The sequence below is a fragment of the Lygodium microphyllum genome, chromosome 1 (genome assembly GCF_053477565.2).
Source record: "Lygodium microphyllum isolate KBCC chromosome 1, Lygodium_microphyllum_v1.1.10, whole genome shotgun sequence".
Lineage (NCBI taxonomy): Eukaryota > Viridiplantae > Streptophyta > Polypodiopsida > Schizaeales > Lygodiaceae > Lygodium > Lygodium microphyllum.
The window spans coordinates 60,301,942-60,316,138 of NC_141135.1; positions in this window are offsets into that span (position 1 = coordinate 60,301,942).

A 14,197-nucleotide genomic window follows, 5' to 3' on the forward strand; every position below is an offset into this window, starting at 1 on the left:
TATCCATGCCGCACTTGGTTCAAGGAGAATGGACAACGAGAGGGATGTGCCGCTCAACCTCTCTATCGTAGGGCATGGTCCCATTCCGATCCCCTAAAACAACATGAATCGGGGTTCTAACCTAACAATTACTAAGGGTCGGTAAAACCTTGTGAGAAACCTCCCAGTTCTCTAGGGCCACCCTGCCATAGGACAGACCCTTCGCGGGTTCCACCCACCCACTTCCCTCAAAAGGTATTTTTTAGTTATTTAATTAGGTCGTCAGATTTATGTGTGACATTTAAAACCAGCTTCCTTGATTAAGCCTTTTAGGGAACAGGGTTCATTCACATAATTTACAGTACAAACACGAATACAGAGCAAGCAATCCTTTGGAAAATAAGTTCAAACAAGTTCTTTAACGTATCTTTAGGTTAATCTTTCTCTCCTGCCCATATAGGAGAAATTATATATCCCTTTTGCCCTTCAAAAGTAACTGGTCCAAATCACATGGCACCACAAATTCCATCCTTTATCTAGAATGGGATCTTCCAACACCACTAACATTGCGGCCATGGAGGTCCTCAACTCCGTTCCAAACTTGGTAAGGTGTGTCCAAAGCTCCACCTGAAGTTGCCTAGGAGTAAAAAACCATTTCCGCAGTTGACCTTTTCACCACTAGACCTTTGGTCCATGAATCGAGCAGTGCCCTTTTTGGATTGATCAGTGGTGCAATCTTGGAGGTGATCCACCTGTGCAAAGAACCTTTCCTTAATTAAATCCTTTAGAAATCAAGCACATTCAAGGCAATCAGCCCTAAAATCATCTTCCAATGAAAACATTCCTTTATTCCCATGGGAACTTGTCATCACAAACCCCTACCATAAATTTACCATCAATCACAAGTTCTTGGACTAATCATCCAAACGACAATCCAGCAATCAATTGAATGTAAAAGCATTTAGAATGTTGTTTGATCAACCAACAAAACCAATCGTAATTTTCCAAACAATGCAAGAATTGTTGAGATATCGAGCTCCACTCGTGATACGCCAGGGTGACCGTTGTGTATTTATGTCACCGACTTGTCAGTTGCAGACGCGGTTGGTACACCGCCCCTGAATAATAGCTACATGATAGCTATCCTTATCTACTCTAGTTCGTGGCTCGGTTAGTATGCCACCTTAGTTAGTTGAGTTTGGTTTGAGACCCATATATAGGGTTCTTCTATTTCTTTGTACTAGAGTTCTTTTGGCTTACACAACTAAGAAGAGAAAAACAGTTTTCAGCCTCCACCCTTGTGTGTCTTCCCCCATTGTGCAAGCAAGAAAGCTTCAAGCGAGACTCCTTCCTTCTCTCCCACAATCTTGACATGGTATCAGAGCCTTGTTCGTGGTAAGGAGCTCAAGAAAGCAAGCCAAGCTCGCGGTGTTCTGGTAAGAGGAGCAGTGTTGCTTTCATCTTCTGTTTTGGGAGCAGATCTCTGCAGGTAGCACAGCCGGAAAGTGCAGGAGTGCATTGTCTCAGGTTGAGACGCCCTTCGCGGTGAAGCAAGAGGGCAGTATATGCTGCGGGGGAGAGCTTTAGCTTTAGACGACCCTGTTTTTTTGATTTGAGGCCATTTCGGGGCCTGTTTTGCAGACGGAAGTTTTCTGCACGCACTCAGGAAAAGGCCCAGTTTTATGCTGTGCAACCACTGTTCTGCAGGTCGGTGAAAAGTTACTGTAGAAATTGCATTGTATGCCTGTGCGCAGAGACATTGGGAGTTACAGAATCATCCCTGTTGCCTGTTTATGCAAAATCGTCACTAGGAAGTGACTGTGTGGTCAAATACCACTTTCGCCAGTTTTGCAGATTTGCCCTTGTGAGGCTGAAGTTGTGTTCTCTGCAGTGACAGAATTTTTTGCAGGATTCTGTAATGGCGTCTGATTCTCTTTCACAGATTGTAACAGAAAAGCTTGACAAGAACAACTTCCAAGCATGGAAGTTTAGAATGACGAATTTCCTTATGGGAAAAGGATATTGCGAATTTGTTGCAGGAAATGAAGAAGAACCAGTCCTTCTTGATGTTCCCAATCAACAGCAAATGCAGGCATTCAAAGCATGGCATGAGAGAGCCAGGAAAGTTATGTACTGGCTGTCTATCAGTATTTCAGACTCTATGATTGTGCATATTCAGGATGCAAGTACGCCAAAGGAGGCATGGGATACTCTGTCAAAGATGTATAGCACAAATACGCAAGCCAGGAAAATGCAGCTCAAGCAAGAGTTGCACAATGTGCAAAGAGAAAATATGAGCATCAATGACTACCACATGAAGGTGAAGAAGATTGCAGATGCACTTGCTTCCATTGGGTCGCCAGTGGAAGATGATGATTTAGTTTCTGTGACCTTGAATGGTCTAGGAAAGGATTATGCACAGTTTCGGACATCCATTTCAGTTCGTGAAAGATTTCCTGATTTTGAGGAGTTGATTGCTCTTCTAATTTCTGAGGAACAGAGAAATGGTGGTGCATCTTCTTCAGGAGGAACTTCAAAAGAAGCTGTCTTCTACTCAAATGCTGGAAGAGGTAGAGGCAGAGGTAGAGGAGGCCGATTTGGAGGCCGTGGTAGAAATCAGAATATGCAGCAAACTCAAGAAAACCAGTCCTATGGAGGAGGACGTGGTAACTCTAGAGGCAGGGGGAGCCAAAGAGGTCGTGGTGGATGGCAAAGAGGCCAAAATGCAAACAGTAATGTTGAATGCTACTACTGTGGTAAAATGGGTCATATGGCTAAAGACTGCTATAAAAAGCAGAATGACATCATGAATGGAAAACTGCAACAAGGAAACTATGCATCTTCTAGTAGACAGGGTGATGACAGAAATGAGCATTTGTTTATGGTGCAGCACATGAACAACTCTGTGACAAATGCAGAAGAAAGCAACGATGTGTGGTATGTTGACTCAGGTGCATCAAACCACATGACAGGTCATGCAGAATGGATGGAGGATGCAAGGAAAATGGAAAAACCAGGATTTGTGGAGACTGGTGATGATACTGCACATCCGATTGTGCAGATTGGAAGAATTCCTTTGTCTATGCAGGATGGGAAAAAGAAATACCTGTCCGATGTATTTCATGTCCCCAATATCACCAAGAATCTGGTTTCTGTTGGTCAAATGGTTGAACAGGGCTTGCAGGTCAGATTTAATCCTCATGGATGCTTTGTTGAGGATATGAAAAATAAAGGTCGCTTGATAGCAAAAGGAAAGAAGAAGGGCAGAATGTTTACATTGGATGCAGACATGTCTGAATTGAGTGCAGCAATGTTTGCACATGGGACCGGTGTAGTTGCAGATATTGATATCTGGCATAAACGCATTGGTCATGTTAATGTACAGCGACTTAAATCAATGCAGGCCCAAAATATTGTTGCAGGATTGCCTAGATTCAAGGTTGCAGAAATGCATAAGGTATGTGAAGCCTGTCAGTTTGGAAAACAGGCAAGGAAACCATTTCCTAGACATGTTCAAGAGAGCAAGAAGCCATTGGAATTAATCCACTCTGATGTGTGGACTACTAAAGCTGCATCTCTTGGAGGCTGTCATTATTTTGTCAGTTTTATTGATGACTATAGCAGAAAAGTTTGGGTGTATTTTATGAAAAAGAAAAGTGAAGTTTTTGGGCATTTCAAAACTCTTAAAGCTATGGTTGAAAAAGAAATAGGCCTGCAAATAAAATGCCTAAGGTCAGATGGAGGGGGAGAGTACCTCTCAAATGAGTTTGCAAGGTTCTTGCAGGAGCATGGCATAAAGCAGCAATACTCATGCAGTCATACCCCACAGCAAAATGGAATTGCAGAAAGAAAAAACAGACATATTGGAGAGGTGTCTCGTGCCATGCTCAATGAAAAAGACCTGCCAGATTTTTATTGGCCTGAAGCAGTTGCTACAGCAGTCTACATAATGAACAGGACTCCCACTGCAGCAATACATGGAATGACTCCAGAGGAGAGGTATACTGGTAGGAAACCAGATATTTCTCATCTGAAAATTTTTGGTTGCATTGCCTATGTACATGTGCCAGATGAGTTGAGATCCAAGTTGGATCCAAAAGCTGAGAAGTGCATCTTTATTGGTTACTCTCTACAGCAAAAAGGGTATAGATGCTATAACCCTTCTACTCGTAAGTTTACAGTGAGCAGAGATGTTGTTTTTGATGAGATGAGTAGCTGGTATAAACCAGTAAATGTGATTGATGATGTAGATGCACAAAATGGTAATGCTGCACAGAATTCACAGCAGCAGTCACAAAATATTAGTGGACCTGGAGCGTCCTCTAGCAGTGGTTCACATTCTTCGCCATGGACAGGCAGATTGAGATCAGGAGAATCTTCTCAAAGTAATGCAGATAGTGGTATGCAGGTATCACGAAAAGGAAAAGAGAAGGTTGATCAGCCCATGTTTGATGTGAATGCAGGTCACTCTTATGTGGATGGTGAATCCAGTGGCTCAGAACAGAGCATTGATGATGAGTTGGGTATTCCCTCTATTGTTACACCTGGAGTAAGGAAGACCAGGGATGTTTTGAGAGCACCTGGGAGTGAACCCACTTTGCGCAGGTCTACCAGAGTTAGGTATCCTGTGGATAGGCTGAAATATGATGGATTTACAGCCATTCACTATGCATATATGGTCAAGGTGATACAGGAACCAGAACCCACTTCTTTTGAGCAAGCCATGGGAAAAGAAAAATGGGAGAAAGCCATGGATGAAGAAATGGATGCCTTGGAAGCAAACGCTACATGGGAATTGGTACCTTTGCCTAAAGGTAAGAATGCAATTGGCTGTAAGTGGGTTTATAAGGTGAAGCACAATGCAGATGGTTCTGTGAACAGATACAAGGCAAGATTAGTAGTCAAGGGGTATGCACAAACATATGGCATTGACTATGAAGAAACATTCAGTCCGGTTGCAAGGATGGCAACCGTAAGAGCAGTCATTGCTATGGCTGCGTCAAAGGGATGGTCTTTACATCAGATGGATGTAAAGAATGCCTTCTTGCATGGTGATTTGCAAGAACAGGTCTATATGGAGCAGCCACCAGGTTATGTGCATGCTGTTCATCCTGAGTTTGTTTGCAGGTTGAAGAAAGCTTTGTATGGATTGAAGCAAGCACCTAGAGCATGGTCTGACAAGATAGGACAGTATCTTGTCACTATTGGCTTTCAGATTTCCAAGGCAGATTTCTCACTTTATGTGAGAAAAACAGAGAAAGGTATTATGCTACTTGTCATTTATGTTGATGATTTGATTATGACAGGTGACAGTGATGAAGATATCCTTCATGTGAAAATGCTATTGAAGCAGAAGTTTGAGATGAAGGATTTGGGAGAGCTGCGTTATTTCTTGGGCATTGAGGTGATTAGATCACCAAGTGGGATACAGCTCTTGCAGAGGCAGTATGGATTGGACATGCTGTCCAAATATGGGATGACAGGCTGTAAGCCTATTTCAGTTCCTTTGGAGCAGAATGTGAAGCTGAGCGCAGATGCAGGTGAGCTTCTGGAAGACCCTACTATGTACAGACGCATAGTAGGAAGTTTGATTTATATGACTATTACCAGGCCAGATTTGAGCTATGCTGTTGGACTGGTAAGTCAGTTTATGCAGGCTCCAAGGAAACCACATTTGGATGCGGCTAGACGCATACTCAGGTATGTGAAGTCCACATTGCAGTATGGACTATTTTATGAGACTGGGGTTCAGATACAGTTGCATGGATACACTGATGCTGATTGGGCTGGTAGTATTTCTGATAGACGATCTACCAGTGGATATGTGTTCTCTTTTGGGAGTGCTGCAGTCACTTGGAGCAGCAAGAAACAGCCTACAGTTGCCTTGTCGAGCACAGAGGCTGAGTACAGGGGTGCAGCAATGGCTGCATGTGAAGTAGCTTGGTTGCATAAGCTACTTTATGATATGCATCAGTCTACAGATGGGCCAGTTGTCATTTATTGTGACAACATGAGTAGTATACACTTGGCAAGTAACCCAGTCTATCATGCTAGAACAAAGCACATTGAGGTGCATTATCACTATGTGCGAGAGAGGGTTTTACTAGGTCTTATTGATCTAGTTTATGTCAGCACAGAGCATCAGGTAGCTGATATATTCACGAAGGCATTAGGCGCAGAGAAGCTGCGCAAGTTCAGAGACCTGCTTGGTGTGCAGGAATTGGGATTGAGCTCGAGGGGGAGTGTTGAGATATCGAGCTCCACTCGTGATACGCCAGGGTGACCGTTGTGTATTTATGTCACCGACTTGTCAGTTGCAGACGCGGTTGGTACACCGCCCCTGAATAATAGCTACATGATAGCTATCCTTATCTACTCTAGTTCGTGGCTCGGTTAGTATGCCACCTTAGTTAGTTGAGTTTGGTTTGAGACCCATATATAGGGTTCTTCTATTTCTTTGTACTAGAGTTCTTTTGGCTTACACAACTAAGAAGAGAAAAACAGTTTTCAGCCTCCACCCTTGTGTGTCTTCCCCCATTGTGCAAGCAAGAAAGCTTCAAGCGAGACTCCTTCCTTCTCTCCCACAATCTTGACAAGAATAGTCACGATAACATTTCCATCCGCAAATCCGCTCTCCCCCTTGGGATGTAAGAGCAATACCATGCAAAATTTTACGTAACACTCCCTTCCTTTGGCTAAGGCATATGATGAGGTCTCCTACAACTGTACAAGATGTAAGTCCTATCATTTCAATGCAAGATAATCAATCTGGAAAGAGCATTTATGCCTCCTCTCTATGGCATTTATCGTTTAGCCCTTTCCCTAGCGCAATACTATGTAGAATTTTAACTTGAAATAATCTTCATTTCTCCTAAGGCAAAGAGTGTGAGATAATTTTGTAGCAATTATAAGCTCTTACATGATGCAAGTCTATCTTTCAATTTAAAATAATTCTTGAATTATTGTGCAAGTTGTAATCAATTCATGGTTTGGCAGCACAAGGTAAACTCTTTAATCGTTATTTAATGCGAAACCTTCATAGGATGGATGCAAGACTTTTAATGCAAGATCACTTCATGAACCATTGACGTATGTTTTATATACTCTTTCCCATCCATGTACCATCTATGTGCATAACCCTCAAGGTAACCTTATATGCTTTTCATGCTACATATGATTTTGTCTCATAGACCAGGATGCAATGATTGTATTTGGGTACAAGGATTTGTGTGAACCTTAATGCACCATATGCATAAATCTATTCACGGTCATTTATGGTTATGGAGAACCTGACGCGGAAAGAATTATCCTACGATCCCCTATGAGTTCATTAACTATTGAAAAAAAAAGCAAGCTACTTGTTAAAATGAATTCATGCGCATGCCAAAGAGATATAGCCTATGTCTCAATGAATAGCAGAGATGGCAATTAATACATGGGTATTCAGAGATGAATTATCCATACCCATCATTGTATTCGTATTAGTTGCAACACCCTCGCCGGTGGCTCTATTGTCAGATGCGGGATTACTGTTGGTGCGTGTTACCCTTCATTTTGGAGCCATGCTTTCAACGTATGAATCTCTCTCTCTCTCTCTCTCTCTCTCTCTCTCTCTCTCTCTCTCTCTCTCTCTCTCTCTCTCTCTCTCTCTCTCTCTCTCTCTCTCTCTCTCTCTCTCTCTCTCTCTCTCTCTCTCTCTCTCTCTCTCTCTCTCTCTCTCTCATTGCGATGGGAGGGAGGGGTGTATTTTATGGGGGGAAGATGGGTTATTATTGGGGGAAGAGGGTTATTATGGGGGAGGCGTGACGGAAGCCCTCCCCTCCACCTGGGTGGCCAAGTTTGGCCTACCGCCATGCAGTCAATGTTAGGGGGGAGAGAGACAGAAAGAGAGGTGGCACACGTGTGCCCCTCCTCCCATCAACATCATCATTAACACCTACATCTTCTTCTTCATTGCTGTTGCCTTCTTCCTCCTCCCTCGTCATCATCAATTAACTTTAATTAAAAAAGGGGGGTTCTTATGCAAAGGGGGCGGGTGGGGATATTACATCAACAACCCAAACCAACATTCCACCCTTAACTAGTATCAAGGCGTCCTCTACGAATACCATCTTGGGGCACGTAGGGGTTAGGTAGTTTGTAAGTGTATAAGAAAATTACTAGCTAGCATACCCTTGGTACCTTACCACCTTCTACTTAATGTCCTCCCTACAAAGTGACCTTTTGTAATTGGGGTTAGGTCCAGCTCTCCAAAAGTGGTAAAACCAACCCCCGTGGTTTTGGGTTCTACAACTAGCCTTGGGAGAGGACTAGTGCAATCGTTCCTTTTAACCTTTTTAGAATACATAACCAAGGCAATCAGGTTATCATCATCTCCATAATATCAACCAAGTAACCATTTGAATATCATATAAGTGTTAACCAACTTGTCTTGGCTAGGAAGACCATATCTTTCCCAAAACAAGAAGCCAAAAAAATATCATTTGAGTACTTCGCAAAAGAAGATGCAATCTACAACAACTTTTTCTTTCTTAGAGTTCAATCACATAAACTAATACATGCCTTTCTCCCTAGTACTTGGGTCATATGTTAAAACAACACATTTTTAGCTTTCTTTTTTAGATCACAAGATTTTTTCATAAATCATTTAACATTTTATCATGCGCAATTCATGCATAACTCTCTTTATTCGAACCCCATGAGTAACCTTTACTTTCAATGAGCGATCATTCCTCAATACAATAGTCACGAGTAGTTTAATACCATTAGGACTCAAACTAAACATAAGAATCATTTTCATAGAAGACAACTTGCTTCCTTCTCCTCTTAAGATTAAGTTCATGAATGACTTTTTTCATTTTTCATTTAATTATGTTTAGGATTTGAGATTGTCAAGAGTAGGAGTAGGAGCATAATAAGTATCCAAGGGTCTTTTCCAAGTCATGGTTTAGATGTTGCTTTGTTTGATGAAGTAGCTAAGTTCGAGACATCATCATGTTGTCTTCTTGAGCTTCTAATCTCAATAGTGCTTCCATAAGACTCCAATGTTTATATCATGGCTTGTGCTTCTTATTTTCTCTTCATATGTGTGTTGTGCGTGTAGTCATATTTCTATCCTCTCTATCCTTTCTATTCTTTTTTCTTTCTATATCTCTCTTTTCTTCTCCCTCTGTCTCTCTCTCTCTACATACACACGCACACATCTATTCTCTATCTTTACCTCTCTCTATCTCTCTCCCAAGATAAAAATTAAGGGACCCCTTATGATTTTTACTTTGTAGAGGAAGGCAGGTGAATTTTTAGCTAATCAATGCTCAAGAGTTTAGAAAATTGGGCAAAGGTTATGAAAACACCTTATTTTTAAGCTATTTTTGGGAGAATTTTAAACCAAATTTTATACATTTTTGTATATGTGGGCTATTTTTGGAGTTTTCAACCCAAAAAAAAATAGTGCAATGACCAAAAAATGGCATTTGGCCTAAAATTCACCTTTCATCTCTCTCTCTCTCTCTCTCTCTCTCTCTCTCTCTCTCTCTCTCTCTCTCTCTCTCTCTCTCTCTCTCTCTCTCTCTCTCTCTCTCTCTCTCTCTCTCTCTCTCTCTCTCTCTCTGTGTGTGCAGTGTTTCAATGCTATCATTATCTATATTTTAGCCTTAGGAATCAAGGCTTTATATAGCCTTTGGAGGGGGTAATCCTCTCTTCTCCTCTTGTTCATATTGAATCGTCATTCTCGAGGCTTAGTTCATGTTTCAATTCACATGGCAGGGGATCTACCCAAGTCAGATGAGATTGGCGGGTGGGGGTGGGGGGGCTACTAGATTATGTAATGAGCTAGAATTTGTGGTGGTCGACTGCACGAAAATGGGGGGAACTTGGTATGGTGGGTAGGCGGCGTGTGGTGGTGGTGGTAGTGGTGGGATGATAGCGTGTAGGTAAGGTAAATCTTTAAAGTTTTAAACTTTTAACAATTGAAGTTTTTTAAACTTAAGGTTAATTTCTTCCTTTCCTCCATCCCCTTATCATATGCGATAAAAAGGGGGGGAAATACCCAAGATGTAACATCCTCTTCCCCTTAGAGAAATCAAGATATTCTCATCTTGAAAGAAATTAGGGATGTTACTTTTTCTAGAATAAGTTGTATCATAGGATATTTTGATTAGGACCCATCACACTTTTGTTGCACTATTCTAATTACACACAAGTGCTCAAACTTCAAGATAACTCAATGAAATCAAAGATAAATTTATTGCAACATATTATAACTCAACTATTATTGCAATAGTACAAGATCATTATAAGCATAACGCTTATTACATCTTGTGAAGATCTTTCTATGACTTCTAATCATCTTCAAAGATTTCAATGGGCTCTAGGTCTTCATCATTATCAGGTTCTTGAGAGAAGCCTATTGTTGAACTTGTGCAACCTCGCTTTGTTTGCAAGTTCCTCCTCTTCTTGATCCAATTTAGGGAAATCGGCTTGGATATATCCTAGTTGGAGCTCCAAGAGAGATACCAAGGAAAAGGGGTTTCTACTGCAAGAAAATCTATCTTGTAACATCAACAAGCTTTCATTTCATTCTTTTGATGACCAAAACAAGGAAAACAACAAATCTTCACATAGCAACATAGTAGATATCTCCCATGGATTTGATAGAATTAACCATAATCTTCAATATCTTCATAGAATCCATCATAACAAAAAAAAACACAAATGAATACACCACTTTTGAATGGAAATCAATCACATAGTATTCATCTTCAATGTCTTCATAGTTTTCTCTCTCAATCTCTCATAGAAAGATACATTGTTTTGATAGATTTGGCTCTCTCTCTCTCTCTCTCTCTCTCTCTCTCTCTCTCTCTCTCTCTCTCTCTCTCTCTCTCTCTCTCTCTCTCTCTCTCTCTCTCTCTCTCTCTCTCTCTCTCTCTCTCTCTATCAATAGTACATCATCTCCTTACTACAATAGTCAAGAATGGCACTTAATAATCCTTCTTAGGTTGTGGATGAACCTCACAAGAGGTATGGGAGTTATGAAAGGTCACCAGAGCTGCTACAGTGTCTCTTCATAGCTCACTACTGTCACTGTCACTTCAGTCTTCTCTTCAGTCTTTAGCAGCTATTTTTTTCATTTGTTTTAGCTCTTTTGAACTTAGATTCATCCTTTCCAAAAGTTAGGAAACTTTCTGAAAGTCACACAAACATTCTACATAACACTTGCAGAAGATCTACAGAACAGGAACAGAGCAGAGAACAGAGGCTCTATAGAAGGTCTATAGAGGGTTACAGAAGGTCATCAAAGAACAATAGATCCTCATAACTCATACTAAAACCATTCCAAACTATCAAAAACTATTCAATAAGCTTTTAAAATATCTCAACCTTCATCAATCATCAATCCATGCTTCATACAGAAGAAAATCAGAACAAAATATAAGCTAAACAAAAGGTATAAGAACTAATCAGAACCTATCAAAATATCACAGAGCTTCATATTTCTACTAAGAATCATCATGAGATACCAAAACATAATCAATGTCATTCAAAAAACTCTGAAACACTTCTAAAAACAACCAAATGTCACTCAAAATCCATCAAAATCAACCATTCAGACCTCAAAAACAACAAAAATATGTCAAAAATTCAGTCTTTTTCCACTCTCAACATATCCCCACACTTAGAAAGGAAGCCTCCTCGCGACCTAAGGAAAAGAAGAATGTAAGTTCAATAAAGAGCTCAATTTGATCTTCTTTAGTATCTTCAATAATCACCCAAGCACAACCCCAACTTATCACCTGTATCTAAGAAAGAATTAGGAAAACATCGTTATGCATTAACACATCTTATAAACAATAGAAAGTCATGACAAATTCATAAAGGATATAAGAGGTTCCTCAGCTTTGCATCGTAGGCTTGCCATCCACCATCACCATCAATGTCAATGGTCGAAAAGAGAGCTTTTGAACAAATTATTCAACCAGCACGAACTCATCACATAAAAATTAATACATCACAAACACAAAACAACTATCTGAATGGCACCTCCAAAAAAATATATCATTAAGAAGCATAGAAGATACATTCAGGGGTATCAGTGAAGATGATCCCTCTTGAAAGCTTGATGATTATGAAAGTGATCCATGGATAAAGACACATCTACAAAAGATTTTGGAGGATTCCGAAAGAATTGAAGGCAGCACATCTGTTCTAGCAAAACAAGGTATCTACTAGGTAAACAAAGGGCATAAAAATATAGGACATCCAATTCCAATTGTTGGGAATCAATGTTCACATTGACATTCATACAAAGCTTGGGAATGGCCTTTTGATCATTATGGAAATGCATATGCATATATGCTAGGTACCAAGAAAAATGGGCTGTTAATCTCACTGAAGGATCTACAGATTGTGAATATTGTTGGGAAATATTGAGATAATTTTGGTACGCTTGATTAGTAGTTGTCTAGTCCCCTGGAATTAATGGCCAATTAATCTGTGGTCCTGTGAGAGAATCAGTTGAGCTCCATTCTCTTCTTCTTGGAATCTGCTGATCAACTCCTTCATACCCACTAACCAATTGAGGGGGTTGAGAAATAGAAGTGCTAGGAGATGGAAGAGGAATAAGTAAAAGAGGGTGAAGAGATGGGTAGGCAAAATCATAAACTAAAAATTTAGGTGTATCGGTTAGGTCAAGTGTTAATTGATAAGCATGAAAAGTAGAAGGTATATGGATAGATAGGGAAGGACAAGGCGGAGAAGGGAAAAAGACTCGATCTTCAATGAAAGAACAATAGGTAAAGGTTGGAATTTGAGGAAAACCTTGAGGTTGGAAAAGGAGAGGTAAGATGGCTACTGAGTTGGATTGATAAAGGGAAAAATAAGCATCATAGCGATGGACCATTTGTTGATAATACAATAAGCTAGAAACAAAGGGACCTAAAACAGATCGTCGATGGTAAAGAAGGATGAATCAATGGGATGGTTCTTGGAAAGATAAGCTAAAAGATCCACCCTCGGTTGGTTAGTGTTCTGCACATGAGTAGAGGCTGTATTCTGTTGTTGGTTCAAGACTACAGAATCAATAATTGAATGCCATAAAGTGTCAGGGCAAGCAGCCACTTTAGAAGAATAGCATTGAAACATTTCATCTATCCTCAACTCCAAATGGTTAACATATAAGGCAGCTTGTAAGACCACATCCCCTACATACCAAGCCAGATCTACATCATCTGGAATTAATAGATCACCTCGTAGATATATATAAGACAACAGCATTGTATCCAAAGTCACAGAATCTTCAAAGACCATACGGACAACTCCTGTTTAGCAAATCAAAAGACCAACCTCCAATCCAACCATCCTTTGGAAGAAGGAGATCCATTGTTGAGAGCTTAATATAGAAGGCCAACTTCTACAGCTAATAGTGGATAAAAAAGGAATGGTCGGGAGGAACATACTCCTGAAATTGCTCAAATGTAGACCATAATATATCCATCCTAGACTGCAATCTTTCCACTTTAGCTTGAAACAATGGACATAATGTGGCCTGTCTCTAGAGAATTGCCAAGTCCTGCTGAGATATGGAAGGAATCATAGGGACACTGGGGCTTGGAGGGATGGACTGTGACTGTGCCAGTTGGTCCTTCAACTGTTTAATCTAGGAAGCTTGGGATTCCACTGTATTGTAAGCCGTCTGCAAAGCTGACAATTTCGTATCCAGAAGAGTCTTAAACTCTCGAGCTTCTTTGGACATTTTCTCTTTCTCTTTCGAAACTCTAGTAACCTCTGACTGAGCTTCAACTAACTGAGTTTTCAAAGAAGATATTTCTTCTCTTTGGGTCTCAATCATTTGTGACTATTGCTCCATCTGCTTAAACAGATCGGAAAGAGTGTCTTTAGCAGAGGCTAGCTCTGTGGTTGCCTTATGCATCTGGTCTTTGGATTGCATTAATCCTTCATCGAAAGAAGAATATAACTGTTGAACACAAGATGTCACTAAGAGTTTAATAGAACTCTGGATGTTGTTACAAAGAAAAGGAATGGCATCCCCTGTCACTAAGTTGTTTAGTGAAGGAACTAATATATCCAAAAAACCCTCTCAATGTGCCCTGAATAAGTTGTTGCATGTGAGGTAGGCAGGGAGGTCACTTCCAGAGGTACCAGGAACTAACATTGAAGGAATGACTGGTGGAATTGTCTCTGCTACACGCTTCAAGCG